The sequence below is a fragment of the Hyperolius riggenbachi genome, chromosome 1 (genome assembly GCF_040937935.1).
Source record: "Hyperolius riggenbachi isolate aHypRig1 chromosome 1, aHypRig1.pri, whole genome shotgun sequence".
NCBI classification, from domain to species: Eukaryota; Metazoa; Chordata; class Amphibia; order Anura; family Hyperoliidae; genus Hyperolius; species Hyperolius riggenbachi.
Genome location: NC_090646.1, coordinates 131,073,778 through 131,092,834, shown reverse-complemented (window position 1 = coordinate 131,092,834; position 19,057 = coordinate 131,073,778).

Here is a 19,057-nt window from a genome sequence, read left to right as displayed (position 1 = left end):
AAGCCTATTCATATAAACCTTCCAGACTCAGAAGAATATTCAGATACTTTCCGGAGTGTAAAGAGTACAGATCTAACTAGTCAGAAGGTTTATGAGAGCACTTCATCTGATGAAAGTTCAAATGATTCTACTGATTCAGATCATGATGGTTTACATGAAGATGATGTAGGGTCTAATTTATATGAAACACCACCAACAGACTGGTCAAACAATGAGAACGTTTATCCTACTGTAAACCTCCGAAATATCATATCTTCATTAAAGCCTATTCATATAAACATTCCAGACTCAGAAGACTATTCAGATACTTTCCGGAATGTAAAGAATACAGATCTAACTAGTCAGAAGGTGTGTGAGAGCACGTCATCAGATGAAAGTTCAAATCATTCTACTGATTCAGATCATGAAGGTTTAACTGAAGAAGATGTAGGATCTTATTTAAATGAAACAACACCAACAGACTGGTCAAACAATGAGAATGTTTATACTACTGTAAACCTCAGGACTATCCTGTCTTGCTTAAAACCTATTCATATAAACCTTCCAGACTCAGAAGAATATTCAGATACTCTTCCGAGTGTAAAGAGTCCAGATCTAACTAGTCAGAAAGTGTCTGAGAGCACTTTATCGGATGAAAGTACCAATGATTCTACTGATTCAGATAATGAAGGTTTAGATGGAGAAGATGTAGGATCTAATTTAAATGAAACAACACCAACAGGCTGGTCAGACAATGAGAACGTCTATCCTACTGTGAACCTCAGGGATATCCTATCTTCATTAAAGCCTATTCATATAAACCATCCAGATTCAGCCCATTTCTCAGATACCGTAATTCCTAAGATGAATGCAGAGGCTACACAGAAACTGTATAACAGCAAGACTGACTCAAATAAAAGTTCTAATGACTCTGAACCTGATTCAGATAAAGAAGTGATGGAGAGATCAGCTAATGTGAGTTCAAATTATTCTGATGATTCTGAACATCAAGAGTTAGATGAAGAAGGCGTAAAATCTAACTTAAATTACACAACGCCAGCAGAATGGGGAAAGAATGAAAATGTATATATTACTGTAAACCTCAGAAATGTGATATCTCTATTAAAACCCATTCATATAAATGTTTCAGGACCAACTGATTATTCGGACACTCAGTTAACGCCAAATAAGCAGTATGAAACACGTTTATCTGATGAAAGGTTGCATGATTCCTTAGACTCCGAAAATGAACATCCAGATGAAGAGGTGACAAAGAGTTCTCATTTCCTGGGATCAAAGCCAATGGAATTGGAAAACAACAAGAATCCTATTCCTACAGTAAACCTCAAACAGATCATATCTTCTTTTAAACCTATTATTATATTACCTCCAGATGAAGTATGTCCTACGGATCCTGCTCTTAGCCCGAATGTAGATCTGGATGTTTCACAGAAACTGTATAATAGTAGTCTATCGGATACAGATTCAAATGACTTGGATGATTTAGAACATGCAAGCTCAGATGAAGACATAAGAAAAATCTGCACACCGCCTAAACCAACTTCAAGTGAACTGTCAGACATTGAAAATAAATATCCCACAGTGAACCTAAGAAATGCAGTTTCTTCATGGAAGCCTATTCAAATCAGAGTTCCAGACTCCACACAACATGTAGATACTATCGGTGATCCAAACAATATATACGATTGTACCCAGAGGTTGCAGGTTAACAGTTCACTTGTTGAGAGTTCGTCCAGTTCTGATTCAGAATTTGAAGATGAAGATGTCGTAAAGAAATGCAGTTTAGTTGAAACAACAACAGAACTGACAAACCAAACAAATGTTTATCCTACTGTAAACCTCAGACATCTAATATCTTCATTAAAACCAATTCATATCTATGCTCCAGAAACAACAATTTGTTTATCTCCTAAGATGAATAAACATGAAAGTTCTAATGATTCTTCTGACATACAAAATGAAATATTAAATGAGGAGGAACTAAAGAATTCTACTTTGCCAAAATCAACAACTACAGAATGGGGGAGCAATGAGAATATCTATCCTACAGTCAGCTTCAAGCATACATTTTCATTTAAACCCTTCCAAATAAAAATTCCAGAGTCAACCTATAATTCAGATCCTGACAACATTTCAGCTGATGACGACTCTAATGACCCAGAGCATGAAGTTTTGAATAAAGAGGTGATGAATACTTCATCTGATGAAAGTTTAAATGACTCAGATTCAGAATATGAAGATACTATAAAGAGATCTAATTTACCTGAGCCAATAGCAACAAGATTGGAAACTCATGAGGACCTTTGTCCTTCCCTGGACCTCAGACATATCATATCTTCATGGAAGCCAATTAAGATCAACATCCCAGATACAACCCATCATTTATATCTACCTGTTGGTCACAATACAAATGTAGAGGCTATGCAGAAGCTGGAGGACAGTAGTTCTTCTGATGAAGATACAAGTGACTCAGATCATTTAGAACGTGACGTTTTGCAGGAAGAAGTGATAAGGAACTCCAGTTTACCTCAACCAGTGTCAACAGAATTGGAAACGAGGGAGAGTATGTATGCCATTGTGAACCTCAAACATGTTATATCTTCAATAAAACCCATTCACATTAACATTCCAGAATATCATACCTCAGATACTGGTGTGTGCCAAAAGAAGACCAGCGAGGATACAGAGAAGCTGTATGATAGCACTTCATCTGATGAAAGTTCAAATGATCCTCCATATTTAAGGCATGAAAGACCAAATGAAAAACTAGTAAAAACTTCTGCTTTGCCCGATCCAGGAGCTGAAGATTCACCTACTTATTCAGATTCTATCACAAACTCAAAGACCACAGTGGTTACTGATAATCTCTATAATGGGAGTTCATCTAATATAAATCCAAATGATTTTTCTGAATCAGGACTGGAAATCCCATACAAAGATATGTTAATAAGTTGTACTTTCCCTCTCCAAATTCAACAAGATGGAGTCAGCAATGAGAATGTCTGCCCTACTATAAACCTCAGACAGCTCATATCCTCATTAAAGCCCATTCAAATACAAATTCCAGAATCCACGCATAATTTAAATGTGCCTGCAAGTCCAAAAATGCATTTAGAGGTTACAACCCAGCAGCCATATAACCAGAAGTCCTCTGATGAAAGTTCAGATGCTGATTCAGAGCGTGAGGATTTGATAAGTTTTGATTTACCTGAATCAATACCAACAAAATGGGAAAGTAATGAGCATCTTAGTCCTACAGTGAACTTCAAGTATGCGCTGATGACTTTAAAACCCATTCAAGTTACATTTTCAGATCCACTTCCTTACTCAGACACCACCGTGACTCCAAATGAGAATTCAGATGTTGCACAGAACATACATGACAACACTTTATCTGATCAAAGGTCAAATGGTTCTATGGATTTGCAGCAGGAATGTCCAGAAGATGTAATCATTTCTAGTGTACCTAAAGAAATACTAACAGATTGGAGAATCAATGGAAATATCCATCCTACTGTAAATCTAAGACATGCAATATCTTTATTAAAGCCTATTCATGTTAGCGTTCCAGATTCAATATATTATGCAGATCCTCTATTGGGTTTCATGGGGAATACAGAGGTCAAACAAAAGCTTTATCACAATAGTTCATCTGATGAAACTTCAGATGATTCCGCTGATTCAGGACATGAAGGGTCGTATGAAGTTGTAAACACAAAGTTGCATAAGAATGGGTCAGCTGACGAAGATTCAGTTTACTCTGCAGAACTAAAGCATAGAGGGCCAAATGAAGATGTAGAAAGGAGTCCCCTTTCACCTATGCCAGCACCAACTGAATGGACAAATAATGTAAATACCTATCCAACAGTTAACCTCAAATATGCAATGTCTTTACTAAAACCAATTAAAGTCAAATCTCCAGACTCAAACCATACCTCAAGTGCTCTTGTGAGTCCAAAGAACATTGGGGTTACTACCCAGAAACTTTCTTATAGTCCATCTGATGAAAGACCAGGTGCATTTGTGGATTCAGAGTACAATGGTGCAGACGAATGTGTAGTAATAGGATCCAGTTTGGCCATACAAGAGCCTATAAAGGCAATCAGCAGCAATGATTCTACTATAGTAAACCTCAGGAAATTAATTTACTTATTAAAACCTATTAATGTGATTGCTCCAGACTCTCCATTGCCCGGAGATGTGAATTATTCAAAGCAGGAGCCATTTTTTACTAACATCTCATCAGAAAACAGAACAGATACTTCTGATGATCACAATCAACACATCAGACATTCTGGTTATCAGCCAAAAAGTCATAAACATGGTAGAAAATATAAACTCCTTCCTTCACACATATTTAAAAAGCATGGCAAAAATGAAGATGTCACACTAATGTCATATAAAAAAATTCCTTCCAGTAATACATCTAATAATTTGGATGATTGGGATCATCGAGGAGTAGACAAGGATGAGACAGTAAATGATGATCCTCTTAAAACACAGGTAGATAATCCAGATATTAATTCTGAAGGTAATCTTAAACAAGCGATGTCATTAATAAAACCAATTAGCATCATCGTTCCAGAATACACTTGGAGAGAAATAGCTGAACACCCCACCAAAAAGCAGTTTCAACCAGGTAGCCCAAGTCAGAATAATAATAATAAAGATAATTTATTTCGAAATCCGGAAGAAAATCAGTTGCATGAACTTGCCTATTCAAATCCTTATACCAATACTAAGAGATTAAAAACTACTAGCACAGACAAGAGGCGGTCAAGTTCTAGTAGTGATGAAACTCTCCTTGGGGCCTTTTCAAGGAAAACCGTTACTCCGATACACACCATCCGAACCAGAAGCTACAACAAACGAGGTGTCAGCGAGCAGCACAATAAAGAAAGCATGCTTTCTATATCCACACCACATGCAGCAAAATACAACAACATCCCTGTAAAAGAACCGCAGAAGCATTCAAGCATCAGTTTTGGTGAAAACACACTTCCTCTACCACAATCCGCAGTTTCCCGAGAAGAATCGCACAGTGACCTGACCAAATTCGACAAAGAGGACAAAAAAACTCTTTTTGATAACAAACCTTATTGTTCACCTGTAACACATACAAATGTCACAGAGCAAAAATGTATTGAAAGTACTGTTGATATACTTAATACTAATGCAAATAGCAGAATAGAGACCTCTATTCCCAGTACTGATAACTCTGTTCATATCCTTACAATGCTGCCAGAAAGTACGTCTAGTCAGTTTGTTCTTCAGTGGCTAAACTCACCGTCAGCTGGAATTGATAATGAAGAACCATCACCCACTACATCCTATGACCATTATTCCCTTCATGATGGGGAAACCAGCGGTGAGACTACTTTGCTAGATCTCTATACGCAAAAAAACATGGCACAGCCAATCATAGACGTTGAATCTTTGACCATTCTACATCATTCGACACCAAACACTGAGTTGGCTGAGAATGGGACGTATGGAACGGAGAGTCTTGGTGGAAAAAACATTGGAGGGACTTTTATGGATTTAAATATAAACAGCAGTGAGTCTCCACATACACTGCAGGATGGAGCAGACAGGGAAACATTTAATACAAGGAACAGGATTACTTCCGATAACTCTAGAGGTGATATTGCAAAAAGAAAAACGGTTTTTGAAGCTTTTACTGAAACCTTGAAATTGGACCATAATTGATACAAAACACTGTATTCAGTTTCTGTGAACCATTGCCCTATATTTATATGTAAAGATAGATGTAATAGTGTTGTAGTATTTGTATATTATGTTTCAGTTGAAAAAGTACCTGTCCTCACCATATATTGCTTTTATATTGGCACTATCCATTACGATTAGCCCAATTAAAATGTATTATTTTAATCTTTGTGCAATGATCTGAAACAAAATCAAATCAAAATCATGGACAATATCAAGCTAGAGCCTTCCTGAACCTCTCTCTATGTCCCGTTGTTCAATCGTTGTCCTCTGGTGTAGTTATTCAACCTGTTTGAGACTCCTCAGGCAGGCTTTGGAAGTACTCACATTCTCAAGCCAATCCGTACTGGGCTTGGGCATGTGCAATACAGATGCACATCAGATGCTTCACTCCGGGACGCAAATACTTCCAAAGCCTGCTGAGGAGTACCGAAAACACAACCGAGTGTGTAAAATCAACAGAGGACTGCAGTGGAGTGATGGGACGAAGAAAGAGCCGGGAAGGCTTTATGGTATCCAGACCCTTCCCACTCCATAGGAAAGTATCTAACCTATAGGGACTTTCCTCACTTCAGGCTCACTTTAAAGGACAACTCTAGCAAGAGGTCTGTGGCAGCTGCCATATTGATTTCCTTTTAAACAATACCAGTTGCCTGGCAGCCCTGTTAATCTATTTGGCTGCAGTAGTGTCTGAATAACACCACAAACAAGTATACAGCTCGTCAGATCTAACAATAATATCAGAAACATCTGATCTGCTGCATGCTTGCTCTGGGTCAATGGTTACAAGTGTTATGCTACATACACACTTGAAAGATAAATTAAAGATCACAGACCAATTTTACCCCATTCCATGTAGTATGAGAGCCATACCTACACAGTCTATTCTATTGAGCTGAACTCCCCATCAGATAACAATCTTTGCAAGATGTTGCACACAAAGATGCTGTACAGACACAAAAGATCAGTATCTGCAAAAGATCAGTTCCTGAAAAAGATCCGTTCCTGCAAAATGCATTCATAGTCTGATATCTGCAGATCCTCATACACACCTTGTTTAACAGAAATTCATCTGCAGATCAGATCCACCAGGATGGATCTTCAGATCTGCAGATGATTGTCAGATATGCAGATGAAGTCTGTTAAACAAGGTGTGTATGAGGATTTGCAGATATCATAGACTATGGGCTCGATTCACAAAGCGGTGATAACTCAGTTATCACGCCTAAAAGACTTTAGGCATGATAACCTTTGCACCGCTGAGTTATCACCGATTTTTGCTGCTCTTCGCGCGAAGCTCCCGCGCGCAAAGTTTTGCGCAAAGTCCCATAGGGTTCAATGAGCGCTGCACGCGCAATCGCGCGGGCGCGCACGCAAAACTTTGCGCGCGGAAAAAAGTTTCTTCTTATCATGCCTAAAGTGAGTTTAAGCGTGATAAAGGGCTTTTCACTCGCGTGCAAACACTTTGCACCGCTTTGTGAATCAGGCCCTATGAATTCATTTTGCAGGAATGGATCTTTTGCAGGAACAGATCTTTTGCAGATAATGATCTTTTGAACGTGTACAGCATCTTGCAATGATTGTTATCTGATGGGGAGTTCAGCTCAACAGAAGAGACTGTGTAGGTGTGGCTCTCATACTACATGGAAGGGGTAAAATTGGTCTGATATCTTTCATTTATCTTTCAAGTGTGTACACACTATTAAGGTAGCCATACACTGGTCGACTTGCCATCAAATTCGACCAACAGATAGATCCCTCTCTGATCGAATCTAAACAGAGAGGGATCGTATGGCTACCTTTACTGCAAACAGATTGTGAACCGATTTCAGCCTGAAACCGTTCACAATCTGTTGTGGTGGAGGTGGTGCTGCCGCCGCTCCCCCCGCCCGCATACATCACCTGCTCCGCTGGTGCGACTGCCCCCGGTCACCGCTGCTCCGTCTCTGCTCTGGTCTCCAGGTCCGGCGTGCTTTACTTCTTCCTGCCCGGCAGGAAGTTTAAACAGTAGAGCGCCCTCTACTGTTTAAACGTCCTGCCGGGCAGGAGGAACTGAAGCATGCCGGAGACCAGCGCGGACACGGAGCAGCGGTGACCGGGGGTAGTCGAGCCGGCGGAGCAGGTAATGTATTGCCGCTCTATTGCGTCGGTCGTCGGGCACTCGAACGCCGCTAGCGACGAGCTCCCTACCCGCGGGCGATCGACGGTAATTTTACGCACGGAGCGATCGACGGGATCGGACGAAATGGATCGAAATTCGGCGTGTAGCGCGAACGATTGGCAGCAGATTCGATCCCAGTGATCGAATCTGCTGTCGAAACGGCAGCAAATCGGGCCAGTGTATGGCCAGCTTTAGAGGCAAAGAATCAGCAGGATTACCAGGCAACTAGTATTGTTTAAAAGGAAAAAATATGGCAGCCTTAATAGCCCTTTTTCTACAGTTGTCCTTTAAGCTCATGTAGCCTCATTTGATGTAAAAAGTTAGCAATTGTAAGTCAGATGGTAAATTTAGATCTTTTATGGAACTGGGTTTTAAAGTTTAGTTATAGCAATCATTATATCATTTCCTTTGGCTGTTTCCTCAGGAACATGTAGTAATTTAAAGCTGGGTATAAACGGGTCAACAATGGCCCAATATTGTAAGCCAATCGATTCCTTTCAGATTGTGATTGTTTACCGCACAAAATCTTGATTCAATTTTAGTAGAAATGTATTTAGTAGTAATTAAACCACAAGTGTTTTGCTGCTCCACATAGTGCCACACTTTGGGAGCACTGCATGCATAAAGTCTTACCGTACAAGGGGCTCAAGTCACAAAAGTGTGATAACTGCTGTGATAGCAGTTATCACACTTTCATGAATCGAGCCCAATGAGCACATACAGTAGAATGCAATACAGTGGTGCTTTGCATAACACATGCATTATGAGTGTGACCTGCAATGGAGACTGGTCATAAGACACAAGGGGCCATATGCAATTCATTTTCTCACCTGAGTTTTCTCCTAGGTGATATTTTTAAACTTGTCAATAAAATGCCTTTTAAGCCACCAGAAAGCAAGAAATACTCAAAATAATTTTGATAGTACTTTTTAATTTACGTTTTGTTACTTTTCTAGTTGAAAAGTGCTGGAAAGTTATTTTAAATAGAAGATGAAAAATTATCTCTTAGGAGAAAACTCAGGTGAAAAAGTGAATTGCATATGGCCCAAAGGCTCATATCCAATTCACTTTTTCTCCTGAGTTTTCTCCTAGGAGATATTTTTTCATCTTACAGTATACTGTATTTAAAAATTTTCAGCACTTTGCATTTGAAAAAGTACCAAAAAGTACATGAAAAGAGTATTTTCTTGCGTGATATTGGTTTAAAAGGTATTTTATGGACATGTGAAAATATCACCTAGGAGAAAAATACAATTTCTTATGGGCCAAAGCCTGCATGCAGCGAGTTAGAATAACAAGATCTGTTAGAATGCCGTACAGTGAACAGGACCATAGAATTGTATGGGCAGCGAGTTGACATGCAGAATTATTTGCAGCTGAGCACTGTGAACCCTAAATATGCTCTACTTATCGTGCATAAGACAACACGTGATTCTGCTTAACGCAGTTTAGTGCTTACACCTCTATGACTGGTCCCCATCAAGCCCCTAGTCTGTTAAATTACATTGATGTCATAAGTAAAAAATTGGAATTCTGACTTTCACACTGAAAAAAGGATGTGTTTTTAACTGATCAGTTTTCCATAGCAGTGCATTGTGGAAAGCTTTCAGTTAAACCGCATAACTGACCCACAGGGAAACATAGGCACTGGAATGCACGTTAGTTGTTCATTCAGTTATAACTGGCAGCAATGGATTCGTATGAATGGACCTTCTACTATCTTTCACAAAGCCTTAATATTTTGCATTGCACCCAAACATGCTATCATTCCAAAAGTTGTCATTGTACTCCACACTTTATTCTACAATAGATTTTTTTATTTTCTGAATGAATTTTTGAAACGTTTCAAAATTAAATTCAAAGGATATATTTATATAACAAGCGTCCAGGAGCTCCAAATTAGGCTCAAAGTGAAGGATTGGTGTGCCAAGGTCCTCACCCCGGTACCTAGGGGTCACAGTAATCAGTGTTTGTACAAAGGACCGGCACCACACGAAGTACTTATAGCTCTTTAAGGTTTAATCAATGCAGACATGATTACAACAACAGACTGCTGTTTCGGCCTCCTCCGGCCTTTGTCAAGTTGCTAAGTGGTCATATAAAAACACACAATGTCAGGCACATACATTTATAATACAAAACCCACCCCTCAGGTGAAACCCTTGACCAGTCACAAGCAGTATATGAAGGAGGACCTGATGGGAGACTGAAACATCCAAAGCGGACCAATCGATACTGCATAATTCAAAAACACACTCACCAATCAGGTAAGTAAGAGGGGTCCCCGCTGTAGGCAGTCATAGTGGAGAGGGACGGGCGCATCATAGCTCCGTAGCCGCTGCCTCCATCCACGGAGGCGTGCGGCATGGCGTCAGAGTCATGTGACAAAGTCACATGACTCAGTCAGCTGGTCAGCCTAAGCCAATCCTGTGCGTCCCGAACGTCACACTCGTAAACACAGCCCACGCGTCATCGCAGTAGGCGGTGCTATTGCGGCCAGCAGAGTTGCCATAGCAACATAAACACATTGCGTATATTCAAAGACCGCAGCACTCACCATACCGCTGCGTGGTTAAAGGGGAACACCTCTTCCTCCAAATATGCTTTGTGAAGGTCTGAAATTAAAAACAAAAATAAAGATATTAAAACCACAAAGTGCTAGCAGTACAAAATATATAACACAAAATATATACAGAGATGCACAAATGAGTCACCTATAATTTAAATGCAGAATCCCAAATCAAGCTCACGATTGAGCCCTGCCCTCCCCATAGCATCCATCCGCCTGATCCAGCCTGCCTCCTTACGTAAAAGTTCCTTAGTTCTATCTCCTCCCCTCCAGTTAGATGAAACCCCATCTATAGCCATCACTCTAAGCTGAGAAACACTATGCCCACAAGACTTGAAATGCTCAGCCACTGCCTGCCCTGCCGTGCCATTCCTAATAGCCGATTTATGTGCAGAAATCCTCACCTTCAGGCACTGTGTAGTCATACCTATGTAGATAAAGCTACATGGACATTTTAATAGATATACAACATGGTTAGAATCACATGTGTAATGTCCCCTGATATGGTACACAGTGCCCAGGGTAGGATGTAAAAAAGTATTCCCACGTATAACACTGTTACACATATGGCAGGACAGGCAGGGGAACATCCCAGTTCTAGCATGAGGCTGAATCGGAGGTGCTGATTTAATCCGCAACTTGTCGCGTATCGTAGGTGCGCGGCGAAACGACATCATAGGGGGAAACCTAAATTCAGGCACTGTAGGGAAACCATCCCTTAACAAATGCCAATGTCGACGTACCGTCCTTGTCACCACATCGCTGCAAACATTAAAGGTTGAAACAAAGGGTATTCGCGGTACACCCTTAAAACGACGACCGTGATCTAGTTTCTTATTACTCAAAACCTCCTTAGGATATCCCCTGGAGCAAAACTTCTCTCCAAGTTCGTTCTTACTGCTGATGTACTGTATCAATAAACTTATCCAAAGACTCCCGTGGCCCCCTCCATATGCAAAATACATCATGATGTATTTTGCATATGGAGGGGGCCACGGGAGTCTTTGGATAAGTTTATTGATACAGTACATCAGCAGTGTCCAGTTATCAAATTGACGGCAAATTGGGACACGGGACGATTGCCTTTTCTTGATGTTTTAGTGTGCCATGACAATGGGACTATATCCACCGATTTATACACTAAGCCGACTGACAGGAATTCCGTCCTCCACTATGGGAGCTTTCACCCTAGTGGTTTGAAGGATGGGATTCCTGGAGGTCAGTTTTCTAGGGTGGACAGGATAGTTAGTGAGCCTGAAAGACGTGCTGACCGTAAGAACGAACTTGGAGAGAAGTTTTGCTCCAGGGGATATCCTAAGGAGGTTTTGAGTAATAAGAAACGAGATCGCGGTCGTCGTTTTAAGGGTGTACCGCGAATACCCTTTGTTTCAACCTTTAATGTTTGCAGCGATGTGGTGACAAGGACGGTACGTCGACATTGGCATTTGTTAAGGGATGGTTTCCCTACAGTGCCTGAATTTAGGTTTCCCCCTATGATGTAGTTTCGCCGCGCACCTACGATACGCGACAAGTTGCGGATTAAATCAGCACCTCCGATTCAGCCTCATGCTAGAACTGGGATGTTCCCCTGCCTGTCCTGCCATATGTGTAACAGTGTTATACGTGGGAATACTTTTTTACATCCTACCCTGGGCACTGTGTACCATATCAGGGGACATTACACATGTGATTCTAACCATGTTGTATATCTATTAAAATGTCCATGTAGCTTTATCTACATAGGTATGACTACACAGTGCCTGAAGGTGAGGATTTCTGCACATAAATCGGCTATTAGGAATGGCACGGCAGGGCAGGCAGTGGCTGAGCATTTCAAGTCTTGTGGGCATAGTGTTTCTCAGCTTAGAGTGATGGCTATAGATGGGGTTTCATCTAACTGGAGGGGAGGAGATAGAACTAAGGAACTTTTACGTAAGGAGGCAGGCTGGATCAGGCGGATGGATGCTATGGGGAGGGCAGGGCTCAATCGTGAGCTTGATTTGGGATTCTGCATTTAAATTATAGGTGACTCATTTGTGCATCTCTGTATATATTTTGTGTTATATATTTTGTACTGCTAGCACTTTGTGGTTTTAATATCTTTATTTTTGTTTTTAATTTCAGACCTTCACAAAGCATATTTGGAGGAAGAGGTGTTCCCCTTTAACCACGCAGCGGTATGGTGAGTGCTGCGGTCTTTGAATATACGCAATGTGTTTATGTTGCTATGGCAACTCTGCTGGCCGCAATAGCACCGCCTACTGCGATGATGCGTGGGCTGTGTTTACTAGTGTGACGTTCGGGACGCACAGGATTGGCTTAGGCTGACCAGCTGACTGAGTCATGTGACTTTGTCACATGACTCTGACGCCATGCCGCACGCCTCCGTGGATGGAGGCAGCGGCTACGGAGCTATGATGCGCCCGTCCCTCTCCACTATGACTGCCTACAGCGGGGACCCCTCTTACTTACCTGATTGGTGAGTGTGTTTTTGAATTATGCAGTATCGATTGGTCCGCTTTGGATGTTTCAGTCTCCCATCAGGTCCTCCTTCATATACTGCTTGTGACTGGTCAAGGGTTTCACCTGAGGGGTGGGTTTTGTATTATAAATGTATGTGCCTGACATTGTGTGTTTTTATATGACCACTTAGCAACTTGACAAAGGCCGGAGGAGGCCGAAACAGCAGTCTGTTGTTGTAATCATGTCTGCATTGATTAAAGGATATATTTAAAAACATTAAAGTGTACCTGAGGTGTTAATTAGTGGTTTATTTATCTCCAACCCCATGAGGTGTAAGGGCTCTCTCACCATTCTGATGATGCTAAATTACATTTCAGGTACACTTTTAAAGTACACCTGAAGAGAGAGATATGGAGGCTGCCATATTTATATGGCAGTCTGTTTATGGAGAGAGAGAGAGCTGCCCAATGGTAGCTTTGGAAGGCCTGCAGGAATGCCCCTCCTGAGAGTTTAAGCAGGCAATACCTATCTCCTCTCTTACCCTCCGGAATAGCGACAATCATTTTCGCCAATTTCGGGGGGGCTATAGCATGGTGGTGGTGGGGGGACACAGAGACATGTCCTACAGCAGGGAACAATGCCTCTGTGTCCCATCTGCCCCCCTTGGGTACTCTTTAAAGGAGTCATCAGGGGGATATGAGGACAGGAAGTGCTACTTACCCGGGGCTTCGTCCAGCCCCAAGCTCCCAGCATGTCTCTCGCTGCAGCTCCGCGGTGAGCCATTCACCTGTGAAGCTTCCCGGTTCCCGGCGATGACGTCAGGCCGACCTGGCTACTATTTAGAGTTTTAGACGCTCCTCCACGTCCATTACATAGGATGCCATTGCTACTCTATTCAACTTTGCAAGCAGTTTGCAATGGAATCTGCATGGAATCTAAAGAAAGGAATCTGCAAGAAGGAATCAGTAAGGAAAATTCAATGCATTGGTCACTTCCTGGTAGCGCTGATCGCGCACTTCCGGTTTGGGGCAGGGGGGTACCACCTGTGTGGGCATGTACTCTTACATGCCCATTATACAAGGGGAGAGAGATCGGACTTTGCCCCCCGCAGATGTGCCTGCAAACCGCCGCTGAAATTATGTCCCGCACAGCTGGACATATGAGTGCAACGGGAAATTCGCTTTGAGTGGAAAGGGTTAAGGCAGTGGATTGGCAGGACAGCCAGGCAGTGTGCATTGTTTAAAAAGAAATAAAAGCCTTCATATCTCTCACCTTGGGTCTTATTTAAATTCCTATCCCAACCAAAAACCTTTGATCTTTTACCACATGGAAAGCGTAATAGTTTAAAGAAAACAAGGAAACATAGTCATCACAAATATAGTTTATTTGTGGGTACAGTTGGTCATTTATGGAAACAGAACTCAAGATGCTAAAATCATTTCAGATTGTAGAACAGTCTTTTGAGTTGAATGATTCACATACACCCCATGGTCACAATGAATGGGTGAACACCATCTGCTTTGTACAATGATGTAGCAGCTTCGGAAGAAATTTATGGTACAGAATTTAAAAAGAAAGCAAAAAATAATAATCAACCCAGAGTGTGGGTTAACTTTGCCAGCTTTGCTGGTGGACAACAAAAATATTTACATAAAAACCAAACTATTATAAGGCTAAAGTACTTCTAAGGCTTGTGGAGGTATTGTAGCAGCTACTGGGGTAACAGTGAACGTAGCTCTAAAAGGTACCTTTTCTGGAAAGAAATCTCTATCTGGTTATTTGCAAGGTATTTTTCTTATTTAGTGACCAAAAACAAATCAGTCTTTTGTGCTGCAGGAACATTGGCAGTTTTAAAGCACATATCAACATGACAGAACTTTGGTCCTTTGTAAGCTGGTGGTAATGGAAATGATACATATTTAAAACTTTGTTTACATATAGAAGTCATATACATACACAAATAAATACACTATGTTTATTATCTACAATACACAAGAACAAGTTTAGAAACCACATTACACATTATGCAATGATGTGCAGTATCCATGGCAACCAATAAACCTTTTGTCAACTAACCAAATTGATAAAACTTTACCTACCATTAAGGCTACATTAACAGTGGTGTGGTTTACCACCTATAAGACGTTCACAGTGTGGTGGGTGCATTGCGGTAGAATAGGGTGCATCTTGGTAATGCACTGACAATGCGCAGATAATGTGCAGCACCACTTTCCCTGATTCGTTGAGTTGCATTCCTGCTGCTACAGGGATTGCAACCACCACTGTAAACCTAGCCTAGTGGGTTAACAATTGGGGCCTGAGCCCACTGACGAAGTTGAGTCCGCTTTTCAGTTACACATCAATGTTACAAAACCTGAAAAGCGGACAGAAGTGGACACAACTGTGTTAGCAGGCTTAGGCCCTTAACTAATCCAGTGCAAAGGAAATTTGAGCAAAATGTAATGCAGCAGACATAGTGAGTGGGGAGAACAATGCTCTTAGCCGAAGTGATCCGCCAGGCTGATCACTGGCCGAGGCATCGGGGGCTGGTGTAAACGCTAGATTTTCAGCAGAGGCAGTCGTTATTGCCCGCCCCTAATGCATTTCATTTAGTGTGTGTATGAGGCTCTATGCTCATCCTCAGTCTACAACGGTTAGATTTTTTCAGAGGATTAGACTGACAAAATTTACCTTGAGTGTTTGGCCCATATGCAATTAACTTTTTCTCCTAAGTGATATTTTCAAACTTGTCAATAAAATGCCTTTTAAATCACCAGCAAGAAAATACTCAAAATAGTTTTGACAGTACCTTTTCCACCTACTTTTTGGTACTTTTTCAATTGCAAAGTGTTGAAAAGTGATTCTAAATAGATGATGAAAATGGTCTCCTAGGAGAAAACTTAGTAGAAAATCTGAATTGCATATGAACCTGTATGGTGTCCATTTGGAATCTGGAGGAGAAGTTTCATACAAAGGCTTCTATGAAACATGCATCAAAGTGCTTGGAGTTACCTTGCAGTTGGGAAATTTGCTCTACACAGATGCCAACGGCTCTAACAAAACTGTAGCAAAACGACATGCAAAATGATCCTATTAACATAAAATCAACATGTGCATTTTGCCATCTGTTGAGCCAAAAAAAAAAAAAAAAAAAAAAAAAAAAAAAAAGGATACTTTTCAGTGTGAACTGAGCCTTGAAAGATGGCTTCCACAAAATAGTGTAATTTAAAAAAAAAATGATACATTATTAATACAGTGAATTTGCTATATTTGGTTGCATTCTTCACTTGATTGGAGTTCTGCCTTGAACAGATAATTATATGAGGATATTAATTATGAAAACTGTAGCAAGAGTAGTAGTAGCCAGGGCAATCTACAGAAAAATAAAACAAGGAATCTGAATGCTCATTATTAGTAACAGCCCTTCTTTCTTTGATACAGTTTAGAAAAAGTAGTCACAATTTCTGTGAAATATCACATTGAAGTAAAAGGCTCATTGACATTGACCCTCTCAGTGGTACTGCATTCCAGAGCACTCCTCATATCCACAGATATAACACAGCAAGGCTTTCATCCAGGCAAGGTAATATTCATCCCACTCAGAGCAATACTACTAAAAGCGTGCCGAGTAACAAATCCGGCAAGAGCTAGAAGGCCAGCTCACAGCAAACTGTAATCAGAATTAGGCCTGGGACGCACTAGAGCAATTTTAGGCGTGTTTTTGAAGCTCTGACAATCGCCGGCGCTTTCAAAAACACTTTGCTAGTGTAAGTCAATAGTGTTGAGCCCACTAGAGCTTTTGAGATTTTGGAATTTACAAATGCAGGACATGCAGCATTTTGCGTGTGTTTGGGCTCCAATACATAGTATATAATTCCAATACTTGTAGAGTGTTTTTTTGTCCTATCGGACTCAAAGCGCTTGTGAGACAGCCACTAGAGCGCAATTCAGTAGGCAGTAGCAGTGTTACGGAGTCTTGCCCAAGAACGCCTACTGAAGAGGTGCAGACTGAACAGGGAGAGCCTAGATTTGAACCCAGGTCTCCTATGTCAGAGGCAGAGCCCTTAACCATTACACTATCCAGCCACTATTTATCACTATATGAGTTACCTTGAAGAGTATCTACAAAATTAGATACTTACCTAAAGAGAGTGAAGGCTCAGGATGCTATTGAGGCTTCCCTCTCTGATCTGATGTCCCGCATCACTGAGCGCAGACCCCCAGAAGATTAGCAATAATGCATTGTTGCTAATCATATTGAGGCTGCGCAGCTCCTCTTCCTCCAGCATGGCCACGCAATGGTTGACCCAGCCAACCCATGCGCAGTAAGCCCACCGCGCATGGGCAGGCTCGTGCGACTATTGCAAGGCCACGATTCTGGAGAAAGAGCTGCGGGGCCTCGATGTGCAGGGGGCCACGCTCAGTAAATGGTGGCTTGAGATCAGAGAGGGAAGCCTCAATAGGATCCTGAGGCTTGCCTCTCAAGGTAACTGATTTTGATCCCAAGTTTCGGCTCAGGACACAGAACAAATCACCCATAAAAAACTGACACAAGGCACTAGCGATAGCGTTTTACAATCTCTAGTGTGTCTCAGCCCTAAACATGCATCAATAACATAAGGCCAGAGAAGAAAAAAAAACACAGACAATGGTAATCCTGTCCTTGTGCTGCTCTACAGTTGTTCTGTAGGATTCAGATTAAAAGAAAACCTGAATTGAAAATAAAACAGATGAGAAACAATTGTGTCTATTCTACTACTCCTAAATAGGTCTAATTTTCAGTTGAGAAGCTAAAAAAGTAGGTTTAATGTTTGAATGACATTGTCTTAGGCTGTGTCCATTCGTGTTTGCTAATGGCTCAAGTAACAGATACCTGCACATTTCAGCTGATGTCTCCTGGTCTTTGATAGAGTACAACCATGCCTACAGATTTGCTTTAAATTGAAATGCCCCCTTTTGTTAATAACTTTGAAATCTGATATTTGTGAACTCTATTGTGATGTATAGGTCTGAATTGAGGGGACTGCTTCCACAAATGGAATATCCGTGCAAGTTCTGTGCAAACAGCACAATATGGTAATTTTGGTAACCAGGTCGAATGACTGGATTAGGCAATGACTCTATGGCTGTACAGGAGTGACCTGATTTTCAGGAGTGTAGCCACAGCAGACAGATAACAGTGTCAGGTTTGCAGTAAGGCCCGTTTGCTGTACACCTGGGTACCTTGTGTGTCAAAATTCCTAGTACAATACCTGGAAGACAAGAGGAGCTATCAGTTCTGTGCACTGTGCCAAGAAACATGAAGAATACGCCAGCTTTGTAAAAAGTAAAGAAACATAATAAAAGTTTGTCTGCAAACACAGTGCCAAAATAATAATAATAATAAGAGGTTTTCAGTTAGTAATTTAAAAAGTAGTTCAGTCCCCTCTGCATGATGCTGAAGTACTCTGTATATTTGGCAGTGCAGAGCTTGTTACTCAGTACAGCACAGATTTCAAACCAGGCCTGTGGGCAGAATTAGGCCCATCTCACCATTTCATGTAGCCTACGTCCCCTTTACATGTGCGCAACTGTAGGCAGTAAATGAATGGAGGAAACAGAAAGAACCAACCTGTACTTAATAAATGCACACAGCAAACTGGAAGTTACAATATAGTAGGACACCCTGGCGCTTTGTACTGATGGCATCTGCTATTTCCATGGTGACAGTGGACCGTAGCCAGTGTATGTACATGTATACAATGTTTTGCCTTGTGCACATTTACCCTCCTATCGCCAATTATGACTGGTCATATATGGGTAAGAGATGGGTCTACAGTCGGCACGCATGTGTGCCACATATTTAGAAGAATGGCATCTTTGCCTTTCCAGTCCATGCTCCCTAAACCTGCCAGCAAGCAGAAACAGCCATTAGTGGTTTGGAGCCGCAACCACTATTCCCAACCTGCCGGTCCATCCTCCAGTACAATTGTAACTTCCAGTTTGCTATGAACACACTCGTGTAATACAGTACACAGCACAGGTTAGTGGTCTTCATTTCCTTTCTTTTATTGCAGAGAACAGCCTGCTGCCTTCCCATCCTAAGGAGCACACCAGTGACAGAGAAACACTGTCAGTTTGAGACTGTTCAGTAAATG